This window comes from Sus scrofa, chromosome 5 (genome assembly GCF_000003025.6).
Source record: "Sus scrofa isolate TJ Tabasco breed Duroc chromosome 5, Sscrofa11.1, whole genome shotgun sequence".
NCBI lineage: Eukaryota > Metazoa > Chordata > Mammalia > Artiodactyla > Suidae > Sus > Sus scrofa.
The window spans coordinates 99,231,182-99,246,987 of record NC_010447.5 but is presented as its reverse complement, the minus strand read 5'-3'; the positions used below and the strand labels follow the sequence as shown (position 1 = coordinate 99,246,987).

General features: G+C 42.6%; 1 protein-coding gene across 4 annotated transcripts in view; it reads left to right on the top strand.

Annotated features, from left to right (window-relative positions):
* The window catches only part of METTL25 (methyltransferase like 25), a 141,951-nt gene that overhangs the window by 111,598 nt on the left and 14,547 nt on the right, over positions 1-15,806 (top strand). The gene's annotated exons all lie outside the window — the stretch shown is intronic.

The window sequence follows — 15,806 nt, the reverse complement described above, 5'->3', positions numbered from 1 at the left end:
ATTCAAGAGGTCTAATCTAAGAAGATTGGAGCTCCTTGTCCTCAGTCACTGCCAAAAAGTAAATACAGAGGAGACCAGAATTTCACAAATCCCCTTCTGCCTTCAGCTGACTTTTTTTTTAACAGGCGTTCCTCCAGCAGGACTTGTTAATAAATAATGGGATTGTGTGGTGGGGTTTTTTGCAGCCATTTCTCACAAGCGACTGTGGCTGTGTCTTTTCATTATAATGTAAAAGGTTCAATTTGGAAGTAAAATTTAAGAATGTGAAAGTGTTCTATATTATCTATATATCTACCATAAAAGTTTGACTTTTAAAAACAGAGAGAAATTAGGAACGACTCTCCAATAGGCCTTCATATCTTTTGATGGACTCTCCAGGAAAGTTGTACTTTTCCTGGTAATCTCCGATTACGGTATCTTTCACCCATGAGATTTTTAATATTAATAAAGATAGCAAACCAGTTGGCATTGGAATTTGCACAGAATTTATTAAGAAAATCAAGATATAGTGAATCTATTGAAGCAAACAAGTCAGTTTCCTGGGCTAAAACTCAAATTGCCTTAACATACAAGCTGTCATTTTTATAAATCCATGAAAAATGAATGAGGAATTTGGCTCTTGAATAATATGATCATGCCATTTAAACCTCTTTACTTTCTCTGTTTTTACTTTTAAAATGAAGAAACTATATTTAAATTACTCCTGTACCTGCCATGAAGTAGTTATTTTCAGTTGGTCCAAATGCATATGCAGTGTTTATATTTCCCTTAATAGTCAATATACCATTTCATTTATTTTTTTAATATTCTTTTCCATTAGGGTTTATCATAGGACATTGAATAGAGTTCTCCGTGCTGTACAGTGGGCTCTTGTTGTTTATCCCCTCCGTGTATGATGTCTTATATCTGCTAACCCTGACCTCCCACTCCATCCCTCCAACCCCCTCCCCCTTGGCAGCCACAAGTCTGTTCTGTGCGACTGTTTCTATTTTTACATAGGTTCACTTATTTTAGGTGTCATATTTTAGATTCCACATATAAGTGATATCATATGATATTTGCCTTTGTCTGACTTAACTTCACTTAGTATGATAACCTCTAGGTCCATCTATCTTGCTGCAAATGGCATTATTTCATTTTTGTGGCCGAGTAATATTCCATTGTGTGTGTGTGTGTGTGTGTGTGTGTGTGTGTGTGTATCCACATCTTTCTTATCCATTCCTCTGTCAATGGACCTTTGGGCTGCTTCCATATCTTGGCTATTGTAAATAGTTCTGCAATAAGCATTGGGGTGCATGTGTCTTTTGAATTACCATTTTATCTGGATATATGCCCAGGAGCGAGATTACAGGGTCATATGGTTACTCTATCCTTAATTTTCTGAGGAACCTCCGTACTGTTTTCCATAGTGGCTATACCAACTTGCATTCCCACCAACAATGTGGGAGGGTCCCCTTTCTCCACATCCTCTCCAGCATTTGTTATTTGTAGATTTTGGGGGGCTTTGAGGAAGCTGGGTTTTTTGTTATTTGTTGTTTGTTTTTGTTTTGGCCATGCCCACAGCATGCAGAAGTTCCCAAGCCAGGGGTCAAACCTACACAACAGTAGTGACAACACCAGATGCTTAGCCTCTATTATTAGACTTTTTGAAGGTGGCCATTCTGACCAGTGTGAGGTGGTGCTTCACTGTAGTTTTGATTTGCATTTCTGCAATAATTAGTGGTGTTGAGCATTTTTTCATGTGCATATTGACCATTTGTATTTCTTCTTTGGAGAAGTGTCTTTTTATGTATTCTGCCCATTTTTTGATTGAGGTGTTTGGTTTTTGTTGTTGAATCATATGAGCTATTTGTATATTTTGGAAATTAAGCCCTAGTCAGTTGTATTATTTGCAAATATTTTCTCCCATTCTGTGGGTTGTCTTTTTGTTTTGTTTATGGTTTCCTTTGCTGTATGAAAGGAAGTTGTAAGTTTGATTAGGCCCCATTTGTTTATTTTTGTTTTTATTTCTATTACCTTGGACTGACCTAAGAAATCATTGGTGCGATTTATATTAGAATGTTTTGGCTATGATCTCTTCTAGGAGTTTTATGGTGTCGTGTCTTATATTTAAGTCTTTAAGCCATCCTGAGTTAATTTTTGTGTATGGCGAGAGGATGTGTTCTAACTTCACTGATTTACATGCAGCCGTCCAATTTTCCCACCACCACTTGCTGAAAAGACTCTTTCCCATTGTATGTATCCTTTGTTGAAGATTAGTTGACTGCAGGTGTATGGGCTTATTTCTGGGCTCTCTGTTCTGTTTCATTGATGCATGTATCTATTTTTGTGCCAGTGACACACAGTTTTGATTACTCTAGCTTTGTAGTGTTGTCTGAAGCCTGGGAGAGTTATGCCTCCTTCTTTGTTCTCTTTCTTCCAGATTGCTTTTGCAATTCTGGGTCTTTTATGATTCCATAAAGATTTTAGGATTATTTGTTCTAGTTCTGTGAAAAATGAACATACTATTTTATTTTCTGCCTCTTTTATTTAACATTATATAAGGAATATTTTCCCATGATTCTGCACTGCCTTCATCATGATCATTTTAAGGACTTAAGAGTTCATCCTGGAGTTCCCTGGTGGCTCAACAGGTTAAGGATCCAGTGTTATCATTGCTGTGGCTCAGTTAACTGCTGTGGCATGGGTTCAGTCCCCAGCCTGGAAATTTCCACATGCTATAGATGCAGGGGGGGGAGTCCATTCTAATGACAGATACACTCTATTTACCCATGATTTTATTGTTAAACTTTTAGGTTCTTTCTAACCTCTTGCAGTTATGCCGAAGACTGCTGTGAAAGTCTGACTATATGGCATTATTCTTTTCTTCAGTCATTTGCTCTCTATGGATATATTCCCAGAAGTAGAATTGGTAGTTAAAGGCTGATAATACTCTTAACTGTTTAGGAACTCTACTTTTTTCAATCCAGGGCCAAATCTCCCATTTTAAAACAAAATATATGGGATATTTGGATTTGGTTCTTCTTATAAAAGATGTCAGCTTGGGAAATCATTGGTGGATAAACATAAGCACAGACAGCTACATAACAGTAAACTATGAACCATGAATGGTCTCCTGCCTAGATATTTGTACCTAAAATACAAGGAAACATAAGCAGGGTATTTACTGGTGACCAGACAGAAATCAATTCAGGTAACTGAAGTCTTCTAAATGAATGTGCCAATAAATTAAATTCAAATGTACCCACCAGAAATGCACAAATGACTAGAATAAATACAAAGAGCTTTTCTGTGTGCCTCATATGATTATTTTTTTAAAAAAACCTAAAAGCCTACAGTTTAATCTTTGTTGCAAATTCTGTTTTTCTCTGTCCCAAAGAAACCACCTCCAGTCTAGTAAATGCTGAAAGCATGTAGTTTAACTGAAATCATGGACAGACACAGAGGCCAATTTAACCAGATGTCATAATCAAAAAAAACTTTACCCCACTTGCATGTATTAGTTAATAGATGTCAGAATGGCCAGCTTGACAGGAAGAGAAGAAGGAGCCACTTCAGTTATAGATTTCACGAAGCCCCCTCCTACAGTTCCTCTTACGTGCAGTCAGAGGTATTGCATAAGCCCCTTCTTGGCAAGCAGGGGTACCTCATCAATTTCTTTGACAATTTCGAAAGTCGACTCTTCAAATTGCTCTTTCACCATCCCAGTCTCCATGGAGGTTCCAATATGTTAACATAATTCCAGACTCACTATTCTCAAGTGTGCTGGCATCTGAGAGCGCTCTCTGAAGAAGAATTCTTGAATGGCCAGATCTGTTTAAAAAATTTTAGAGGTGACTCCAACTTTATATTTCTCTTATACATACACATAGCATTTATACAGAGTGTCCTTGGCAACTGCTCAAATGTTAAAAGGTTTTTTAAACTCCACATGACATGATGGATTATAATAAGAATGCCAACTAAACATTTATTGAGTGCCTACTCTGTGCTAGGTACTGTTCTGAGCACTTTATATTTATTAACGTATCTAATTCTTACAACAATCCTAGAAGGAAGGGACTATGTTATTTCTGCTACTTTCTAAAGGGAAAATTGAAGTGCAGCGAGGCCAAGCAACTCGCTCCAAGCCCGAGGAGACAGGGGAGAGCTACAGAAGGGTAAAGTCAAGATTCAAGTGCGAGCATCTGCTTCAAGACTAACTCTTAACCACTGCAGATACTGCCTTCCCTCTTGATTGTTTGAGGGTCTTCTGCGTCGGTCTTCAGTTTTTTTCAGTTTCCTCTTGAGAAAGTCAGGATATTTATTGGTAAATAGGAGTTCCCGTTGTGGCTCAGCACCAACAAATCCGACTAGTAGCCATGGTGATGTGGGTTCCATCCCTGGCCTCACTCAGTGGATTGAGTATCCGGCATTGCCAAGAGCTGTGGTGTAGGTCACATTGTAGCTCGGCTCCTGCGTGGCTGTGGCTGTGGCATAGGCTGGCAGCTGCAACTCCAATTCCACCCCTAACCTGGGAACTTCTATATGCCGTGAGTGCAGCCCTAAAAAGCAAAAAATAAAAATAAAATAAAAAGAGATTGGTGGATGCGTAACCCTACGGACCTCAAGCAGTTGATGATGTCTTGGTTGTTCTGCCTCTAAAGGGTAGGTCTCATAATCTACCAATCAGATAGAACTGTCTTTTGCAAATGGCTAGAATAGTAATTTGGTTTTTTTCTTAGATAATATGTCATTATTAAAATGAAGGAAAATATGTTTACAACTAAAACCTTAAGTAAAATGATATTTAGTTTTCTGTTCAAAATAATAATAGAGGCGTTCCTGTCGTGGCTCAGTGGTTAACGAACCCAACGAGCATCCATGAGGATGTGGGTTCGATTCCTGGCCTTGCTCAGTGGGTTAAGGATCCTGCGTAGCTGTGAGCTGTGGTGTAGTCGCAGACATGGCTTGGATCCTGAGTTGCTGTGGCTGCGTTGAAGGCCAGCAGCTACAGCTCCGATTGGACCCCAAGCCTGGGAACCTCCATATGCCACGGGTGCGGCCCTAAAAAGACAAAAAGACCAAAATAATAATAATATTTACTTTATTTTTTATATTAGAAAATTAAAGCTAAGAGTTCAAGTCACTGTTCCCAAAATTATCTAAAATTTGGAGGTGCTAAAACTCAAAATAAATGACAGTCATAGACAATATTCAGAGAAGGCCATTCAGTGACATGTCTCGAATAAGACAGCCAAGGCCATTCTGAAAATCTCTCTTCCAACTTGTAATTGCTACTTTGTAGTAGTGACGGCTCTCAGCCCACTTTAATTCTCCTGCCTTCTATTAAAAAAAAAAAAAAAAAAAAGTAAGACAAGTTATTGAATTTTCCTAGTTTTTTGACAACCTCCAATTCTAAACTAGACCTCATGCTTTTAAATTCTCTCTGCAACCATGCACTCCAAGCCTAAATCCTCTAAGAAGCCCTTTCTTACCGAGACAACCCACAGTTCTCAAGTGCACTCCCCAGGCTGCAGTATACAGACGAAATGTAACCCAGACTATAGTTTCGTTCCCAGTGCCCTTTGGTTGATGGGCTGTAAAGGTTTCTAGGTTCTTCGGCTAGCTGAAAGGTGGTGCTAAAAGCCCTGGTATAAAAGGGTCTGTAGAGCAAAAGGGAAGCTTGGATACAAACTGACAGGTTATCAACATATCGATGGGAACTGAAGCTTGAACATGGATGAGATCATTCAGTGCAAAACAACATGGACGAGAAAAGAATGGGGAAAAGAGAAAAGAATGGGGAAACTAGGACTGAATCTTTAATCTCCAGTATGAAGTTTCTATGGAGAAGGACGAACAACAAAGCACATTCAGAGAGAAACAGGAAGATTATCGAGGAAGAGGCTATTTCAAGGCCTATGGAATAACCAATGGTTGAAGGCATTTAAAATACCAAGTAAGAAGAGAATGGAAAAATTCCCGCGGGAGTCCATCATTGGCATTTTTTGTGAGAGATTTGTCAGAATTCCGATGGAAGCAGAAGCCAGAGTAAGTGCCTGAGGAGTAAGTGTGAGGTAAGCTAAGTGAAAAAGAAGGGTCTTTCAGAGAAGGGCTGTATGATAGTGTTATAAAAAGTGGTTAAAAGAGTGAATTCTTTAATGTGAGAAAAAGAATGTGTATATGTATTTTGGGTCACTTCGCTGTCCAGCAGAAATTGACCGAACGTTGTAAATCAACTATAATAGAAAAAAAATCTTAAAAAATAAATGTAAGGAGTACCTGTCGTGGTTCAGCGGTTAACTATCCCAACTAGCATCCCTGAGGATGTGGGTTCAGCCCCTGGCCTCGCCCAGTGGGTCAGGACTCCAGCATTGCCGTGAGCTGTGGTGTAGGTCGCAGATGCAGCTCAGATCCCACGTGGCCGTGGCTGTGCTGTCGGCTGGTGGCTACAGCTCCGATTAGACCCGTAGCTTGGGCACCTCCGTGTGCTGTGGGTGTGGCCCTAAAAAGACAAAAAGGTCATAAACAAATATTTTTTAAAAATTTAAGTGGAAGAATGAACTCTAGAGAAAGACCGTTGGAGTTCACGTCCCAGTGGTGTCCCTCACTAGCCACGCGACCTTAGGTAGGTTACTTATCTGTGCTTCAGTGTTCCCGTCTGTAACTGGGGGGAGACAGTAACTGAGCACGTGCAGCTGCGAAAGGAGTAGATTGAGTAATAGAGATCCTTGTATCCAGTGGCCTCTCAATAAGGACCGGCAGTAGTGGTTTCAAAATTTGAGCCAACACAACGCCATCAGGACCTTGAAGGTTGATGAATGTGAACGGTGAGCGTGGAGGTAAAAGACCAGACAGGTTGACAGAGTCCCGGACGTGGAAGCCTCGAATGTCGTGCTTAAGAGACCTGTTTCCTCTGGAGGCGTAAAGGTTCACTGAGGGAGCTCAGTGAGAGGGTGGTGTGACTTGACTGTTACTTTAGAAAAGTCACTGACCCTGGGCTCCGGGATGGACTGGAGGAGAGCCAAGCTGAAGGCCTGGGGGAGTTAGGAGCCTGCTCCAAAAGCCTAAGTGAAAAGAGGTGATGCCTTGATTAAGGCCGAGGAAGTAGAAATGGAAAAGAAAAAACTGAAGGCAGGAAAATTATCATGGCTTGGTTACTGATCATGTATTGTAACTGAGAGAGAAAATACAATCTATTATTCTAGCCATTTGCAAAAGACAGTGCTACCTGATTGGTAGATTATGCGACCTACCCTTTAGAGGCACTGAAACAAGAACATCGAGCCTTAGTTGGGAAACCGATGTTCTCTTCCTGGTTTTGCCACACCGTGACCCTGTGCAAGTCACCTTCTCTCTCCACGCCTCAGTTCCCTTATTTATGTAATGAGAGTGCTTATAGAATGAAAGGCATTGAATGAATTTATATAATGAGAGTCAGTGAGTTTTGTGATATTTTATAAGTAGCCCATGACACCATGGCCCTGGCTAGGTTGAGTGGCAGAGTGCAAACCAGGTGGGCTGCCCCAGAATGCTGGTGCGGCTGGCAGAAACCACTGCCAAGGGATCAGCCCCAGAGGTCGCTCCAAAGGAAGCGATGCCATAAAGCAAGCCTCCCAGCACCCTGGCCTTCCCCATGAGCTGCCCTCGACAGCAGAGCCTGCTCCGTCCTAAAGCACCGGAACAGTTACCCTATGTGGGGTTTTCCGTGGATCCCTTTGCGAGATCTCAGTCCACAGGAGCTTTCAGCTGCCAGGCCACGCTCAGGGGTGAAGGGAGTGAGGAGGAAAGACTGCAGAGCTGACCTCAGTGCCCTTTGCCAGCCTCTCCCCCTCCTCCAAGTTACCCGCATCACCTCGCCCTCTTTCCCTCACTCCCCCAGTCTCTCTGAAAGGCATCCCTTCTCCTTTCTCCAAGGGTAGTTCTGTTGTCTGTGCTCGTAGGTCCAAACCCACTGCTCTGGGACAGAACAAGCACAGATACCTAAAATGGTAACGTATATGTTTGAGAAGGGGAAAAAGGACGCCCACCACTAGACTCTGTGTTCTATATCAAAGTTACCCCTTCCTTTTTGTTTTTTAATCTTAAAAAGTTTGAGGTGACAATCCCGATTAAGGGAATCCACAGCTCTCTGTCTCCGATTCCTTCCCTCATTCACTGGCAACTCACAGCAACCAGGTCCCTCCCACCACCCCAGCAGCTGGCATCAAGTCACCAGATCCACAGGACACTTGAGATACCAGGGTGTCTGCCGCTGTTGAGGAGCCCCTGCCCTCGACTCTCTTTAAGCCACGGGTAGCATTCAACCCAGCTAACCACGCGGTTTCTCCGCGTGCGCGTCTCCTGTCGAAGGCGTGAAGGCAGGCGGCCGTGTTTTAGGACCACGGGTGCCGGGGTGGGAGTGCACACCGGAGAAGGCAGCCTAGAGCCTTGATGCGACTTGTTCGGCAGGAGGAGTTAGACCTACCGGATCCTCCCTTTCTTGAGACTTGGAGGGAGACCGCGGTACAGGGTGGGAGTTGACAGGTCATGGTGTGTGAGGAGACTACAGAGGCGGTGTCTGACCACGTGAAGCCAGCACGTCAAGTCGAAACTGAATGAGTAGAGAAAAGGTTATTAGAAGAGGTAAAGCCAGTACAGAGTGAGAAACAGGCCGTAAGATTCAGGGAGAGAGAGGGAACCCCTCACCCTCCTGCCAAGACTCGCTTCCCAGAAGCCAAAAGAGCCTCTTCTGCACTTTCCTTCTTCCACTGTCACAAATGGACTCTTCTCTATTTGTCCTTCAGTGATTAGCCTCTTCCACTGAAGGCTCTGTCCTTGGGACTTTTTCACCCTACACACTTTCCAAGGGACATGGCCATGGCTCTAAAAGTCTGTATCTGCCAGTGCCCCAGTCTGAATTTCTAGGCTCACTCGCTCGCTCGCTCTCCTGAATCTCTCTCCTGAGTTCTAGACCTGTTTATTCGTCTGCCTGGTGTACGCTGCCACTCCCCATGGGCATTCGGCCGGCACTTCAAAATCAGCATACCCAAAATTACACTTGCTGTCAAGCCTGCTCTTCCTCTGTTGCTCCTTTTCAGTGAAGGGAACTTTCAGCTGAAAACTAAAATCACCCAAGACTTCACTCTGTTCTGATCCCCTTGAACCTTAAGTCATATTCATTCAGACTCTTACGTCGTTTCTCTTCTTTGCCCCTCCTCTCCAGTCCTGCTGCTACAGTGTAAGATCAGAGCCTCATAACTGCTCAAAACTCAAGCTCTTGCTTCTTCGGCATGTCTCCTACCCCTACGGACCTCCTGTGGTTTCCCCATTTTCTTACAGGAAAATCCAGACTGTTCATCATGGCAGCCAAATCCTCCATGGTGCTCCCCCAGCCTGTTTCGTCCCCGTGATCTTCTCTGCACGCCATCTAACCCCAGACTTTCTGTGACTCTCACAACATCTCAGGTGCTGCCTCCATCTGGACTTCGCTCTCACCCAGAGAAGGCTGACATCCCTTTCTCTTCTTGTCGACACTTTGCTGTTTTCTTTCAGGATTTATGAGCCTGCCCCCACATTTAAATCACCATCCTTTTATTATGTCCCAGCCATACTCCGCACAGATGACTGTGACAGCATCAATACCACTTTATTGCACTTCGCTTTGAAATGTTTCTATTCCTCTATTCGACCTAGAAGGGCAGGAAATCCATCATTTTTACTATCTGTCCGGTGCCTAGCATCAAAGCATTCAGAACATGCTGGAAAGGGAAGGAGGGAAATGAATACAGGATTTCTCCAGGGGGCGATAAACTAGCCTATCCTCTGAGAGCAAAGAATAATGCCCAGTAAATGAAGTCATGAAATTTCATGGTCCTAATTTAAAATATCCCCCCCCCCCAAAAAAAGCAAAAAACTCCCACAGAGGCCAAGACTGGGCACCATCTTCTTCCTCAGAAAGTATAATATCACCTCTGCAGCTGGAAGCGAGACCCCTTCAAAGATAGGCAGCCTGTTTCCCATGAGGATAACTGAGCAAGATGGAGCAATTTCCTGAACTAGATAGAAACCCCCAAAAACATGAAGATTTTCATCTGCACCCCTGTCTTGGTGAGAGGTGTAGGTGGAATTTGCTCCATTTACAGCCTGGTTAACAAAGTGAAACTGGAGCCCATAAAAAGGCATAGTCCCTGGGCCCTGGCAGATGCAGGCAGGAAGGGCTCTGTCCCAACTGCCAACAGAGCCAGAGAGCCAGTTAGTCCCCACTTGGCTGAGCAGCCCTGCTGCTGCCGGGCTTGTGAAAGTGCTTGGGGACTGTTTAACCAGGAAGTCTCTTCGTAATCCTTTCTGTTCAGGGGGTAACAAATGATTCATTTTGTCCAGGTGGGAGAAGACCCCATGCCCTCTAGATTGGGTCTCCTGAGCTGAAATGCTGAAGGAGAAATTGGGACTGCATCTGTCCCCAGGTGTCCCTCCCATTTGCAGATGCTATCTAAGCATGTTGTCATGTCCACACAGTAGTCCAGGAGTGAAGACACTGGCTGAAGCCAAGGAGGCTCCCTGAGAGAGCTCCTGGATGGGGGAGGCCCTGAGGAAGGCACAGGAAGTGGGGAGGCCCTTCCAGAAAGGCTCTGTCAACCAAGGGCCTTGCACCTAAGATCTGCTGGGGGACAGAAGAGGGCCTGAAAGAAGGACCTTTCGCCTGCCAGAATGGAACAGTAACTGCAAGCTGAATATTCCCATGGAGGGTGGGAAACCGCTTGACTTCTGTGTTGTGACAAAGACTGTCTTCCTGGACACGTCCAGGGGCCACTGGGAGGCAGGCAGTGCATATGCCTTCCCTTGGCCGTTCCTTAGCTCCAAGCCTCCAGGCAGAGGTGAGTTTCATGCGTGCACGGGTCTCCTGTGTGTGAAGGCTCTTCCCATTCTGGTTGACGCTGTCTTCTCTAGGCTTCCTCATATTGCCAGTTCCTAGGGCAAGCACTGGCTGGTATTCTGCCCTCACCCCCCCACCACCACCCAAGTGAGGAATAAGAATGACATCTGGGTCACTTCCCTTGTGTTCCTGAGAGCACGTGAGCAGGACATTGCCAAGCCTGCTTCCTTCCCTGCCTGCACTCCTGGGGCTAAGGGTCTCAGAGCAGGAACTATGAAAAACACCTTTGAATCTCTAGGTTCTGACATGGAGCACTGTTCCATCTCACGTGTTTAATAAAGGTCTATTGAACCTTTATTCATAATGTAATTATATAACATATATGTGGCATAAGATGAAATAACCCACAGCCGGTAATACTGCAGTATTCTAAACTGAAGTATTAAAGACACCGACAGGACCTCCCAGGCTGAAGGGCAGCCTAAGCAGCAGGTCTGTGAAATGGTAATTTAGAGGACAGAGCTTACCCCTGTCTGTGCCAGGGACTCCTTTGCCACCTGGAAAAGCCTGTGGGCCCTCTTCTCAGGCTATTTTTTAATAATAGTAGAAGTACATATTTTGACATAGGAAGCCAATCATATTGAGATGGTTAACAACAGAGCTTTTAAAACAGGTAATTTAATAATATGTATGTTCTTTATTACTCCTGGAATAACGAGATCAGTTAGCAGTTCTGAAAACGACTGTGAGTTTGCAGTCACAGTAACTGTGAGCAATATTTGAAAGTATCAGCCGCAACTGTAATGTGGTATAAAAATATCCGTACCTTCTACTGGCGAGAGGTTCGGGTACTGCCAGGCCTACTGAGGTTTGTTGTCCGCATTCATAACTGAAGGAAACACTGAATTTCTTTAAGAGGTTAGTGAAAATAAAGACGGAAGTTTTCTCCAAGGTCCAAGATGACGGATGCCCTGAATTCTATCTGTGGATCCCCTGGGTTCAGCAAACGTTTCCTCTCCCTGTGGACACATGAAAACAGACTACCTACAGGAACAACTATGAACAGCAGTTCTTCCATATTTGGAGAATGAGACCTTCCCACGTCCATCAGAATGGCTGAAATTAAAAGGATTGATCATACTGAGTGTTGGAGATAATATACAGCCACCACAACTCTGAAGACTGCTGGGAAGTGCTAATGATACAGTTGTTTCGGAGAACAATCGGGCAGGTTTTTATAAAGTTAAACATATTTGTTATATGACCCAACAATTCCATTAGATGTTTACCTAAGAAGAATGAAATCGTAGCTCCATACAGCAAATGTTAACGGTTGCTTTATTCATAGTAGCCAAAAGTCCATCAACAGCATCACAGATAAAAATATTGTGGTATAATTCACACAGTGGAATATTGCTCAGCAATAATCAGCAATGAACTACTGATGCCAGCAACAATGTGAACGAATTTCAAAAGCATTACGGTAAATGGCTAAGAGAAATAAGGTAGACACAGTAGACTGTGTGCTGTATTTATATGACGTTTACATGACATCCCAGAAAAGTCAAAACTAGAAACAGAAAACAGATCAGTGAGCCAGTGAGCTGTGGGTGAAGGGATGATTGCCTACAAAGGGCGTAAGGAACTTACTGGGGTGATGAAGTGGATGTTTGTAAAAATGCATTAAAATCTACATTTAAAAGGGGTGAATAGGGGTTCCCATTGTGGCACAGTGGAAATGAACCTGACTAGTATCCGGGAGGATGTGGGTTTGCTCTCTGGCCTCACTTTGTGGATTAAGGATCTTGAGTTGCCGGAACTGTGCTGTGGGGTCGCATACACGGCTCAGATTCGGGGTTGTTGTGGCTGCGCATAGGCTGGCAGCTGTAGCTCCAAGTTGACCCCCAGCCTTGCAACTTCCATATGCCGCGGGTGCGGCCCTAAAAACCAAAAAATAAGGGGAGGGGTGAATATTGTGGCCTGTGAATTGTACCTCAGTAAAACCTGACTTAAAAAATTCTGAAATTTTGTCAGAGAGAAATTATAAACGATATTTTGATTCTAGAGCTAAATTGTCATGTTAGAGCAGTCAATCTCAGAGTTTCTCCACCGAAAATGAAAGGCATTTGTCCATACTCTAAATGCAGAGAGGAACAGATGTATTGGCTCAGTGTCTTATTGAGTTTGTGTGCTATTTGGAAATTGGATTGTTTTGACAAATTACTTGCCAGCCAGGAAAAGCATGAAGGGATTATTTGTCCACTGTGATTTCAGATTTTTCCCTAATGATCAAGTCATTTGAAGTAAAAGAGGCAGCCAAAGTAGTTTTACTCAGGAAGATATTATTTCATACACAGACATGTCAGAAACAACAGAAGCGAGAAAGGAGGTGACTCCAGTTTTTAATTTTTAAACCTAACCGAAGCGTTGTAAATAGCAACAAACGATTTCAGTTCTAAAGAGCACATCATTCAGATTTCCTTCTAAGAGCTTCCCAGCTTACAGACTTGAAATAATTTGTGAGCGTGGGTGTCGGAGACTTCGTGTTGCAATGCGAACCTTTCCTTTTCAATCCGCTTGAATACCTGCTTTAAGGCTAACTGTTTGGGGATCCCATCAGACTCTATCACTGTTTTTACTTGTTTACGGGCGCTGATGTTTCCTACTGTGCTATAGAACAGTTTGCTGTGATAAGACTATGATTTCAAAGAACTTCTTTGCCAATAAGTGGTGTGTCCTTCAATAAGGCAAAGGAAAGCTTTACAGTCTTCATAAGAGCAATATCCCTCATTTGTTTTTTAATAGTACATTATCTACCGTATCTGAAAGAGTTCTTTTCTCATCCGCGGTTCACAGAATGAAGAACTGCCACGTATTTTAAATGTTTCTGTGTAACTATCAACTTAAATGACTTCATTTTTACCTTCATGCCTTTTCAAAGTATGGTCATAACATTGGTTGTTTGAATGAACTAGTGGTAGATAATTTAGTTTATTTTTATATTCTTTTTTTTTTTTTTTTTTTTTTTTTGCCGGAAAGACCAACTAAACTGTTAAATTTGCACATATTCCCCCCCCCCACTTCCCCACGGAGGTGCTTGATCTCCAAGTCATTGTTTGCCGTGTTTACGTGAGGTTTATTCTGTTGCATCTCTAGGTCAGCTGCCATCAAACACACTAGCTGCTGGCCACGAGCGATTATTTTCAGTATTTTAAACGAAATAAAAGTTCACTTCCTCACTCACCCCAGACATAGTTCCTGTGCTCACCAGCCACGGGTGTCCATGGCTGTCCCATTGGAACCAACGCCTTGCGTGCTGGTCCAGACCAGGGTCAGAAAGCTTTTTTCTTACAGGGCTGGAGCGTAAGTAGTTTAGAGTTTTGTGAGCCAGCAGGCAAAACTGAGGTTCCTATTCAGGTACTTATTTAACTATTTGAAAAGTGGATCTCTTTCAAAATGGAAAAAACATGCTTAACGTGCAGGCTGTGAAAAACAGGCAGGAGGCTGGAGTTAAGCCGTAGTTTGCCCACTGCTGGCGAGGCTCCTCCTGTCCTCTGTTCATTAAAAAGGTCTTTCTCGATCAGGCCTGTGTTGTAAGGGCTGAACTAAATATTCAGTATAGCTCAGTGAACAAGAAAATACAGTCCCAGCTCTCATGGAGTCCAGGAATGCAGCAGGAAAGGCGCTCTGACATCACGTAATTAATTAGTTATTATAATTTAACAAATCAAATGAAGGAGATAAGCAGGATGTTACAAAAGGAAGTAACAGGGAAATGTAAACTGGCATAAAAGATGGAGTTGATTCTAAGAATTATCTGCAGCTAATATTATTCTTTTAATATATACCACTGTTTAGATTTTCCAGCTGACCCATGTAAAAAAGGCACTGTAAAAATTAATAAATCTAGTAATATCTAAATGGGCTTATGTTCAAGTATATTACATGCTTACATACCATCTGTTTTATATATACGGAATAGTAGTACATCCAATGATAAAAATTGTGCTTGCTAGTACAGCATTTATTGATGTTTGGTATTTCATTTTCCTCTACTAGAGTCTCTTATAAGAAGAAAAGTATGTAAAGTAAATTTTTTCTTGAAACCAGAAAAAGTTGCCACAGACGAACTCCTGAAATGGCCCCCATTTTCTGTTAGTTCCTGGATATCAAAATTCAAACTGAGTCTGTTATTAAACGAAACAGTGTGATGCACATACAACTAGGCTACTTTGACAGCTTGTTTTCAAAATAGATGGCTTCTTTTCATGTCTGAGAACTCCGTATACATAACCAGCACCACAAAATGAAATAAAAATAATTTACTCTCCTGCCTTCCCATATATGGGCAATGTTTCTCAAGATCATTTTTGATTTTTTGAGGCCTTCTTTGCACTTTGCATTTCCTGTAAATGTTTCCCTTTTTTTATGGCGGTGTCAAGAACTTGATGTCAATCTAAATATTTCATCACTGAGCATGTGAAAGAGGATTAACTGAGTGGAAGCCATTCTAAATTGAGCACACACCTTGAATGACAAATAGGCCAAACTGAAGTTGTTTAGAGATTCAATCATGCACCACATATCTGCTTTGTGTCAATAAACAAACCGCAAATGGTAAATACAGCTGATTTTGTACCTCCAGGTGAGGGTGAAATAAAGGGGATAAAATATTTCCTAAGGTCGTGACATGGCGTTTTCATTCTTCAGTTTCACTAAAATTAACCGGCCCAGAAACAAATCCTTCTGCTGACTCAGGTTTAAGCTGTTCTTTTATGGTGACAAATGACGTGCCCTGAGAAACCAGAATTTGACATTCCCTTCACGGCTTCTTAGTACAATGCACGTTGGCATAATGCCAAGAATAGTGGGGCTGAAAAACAATTTAAAATTGTGACAATCCATCAAGAAAAGATTGCATGTGTAACTCATTAACTGCTGCACTGCTTTTGTATCACCTGTGCACAGT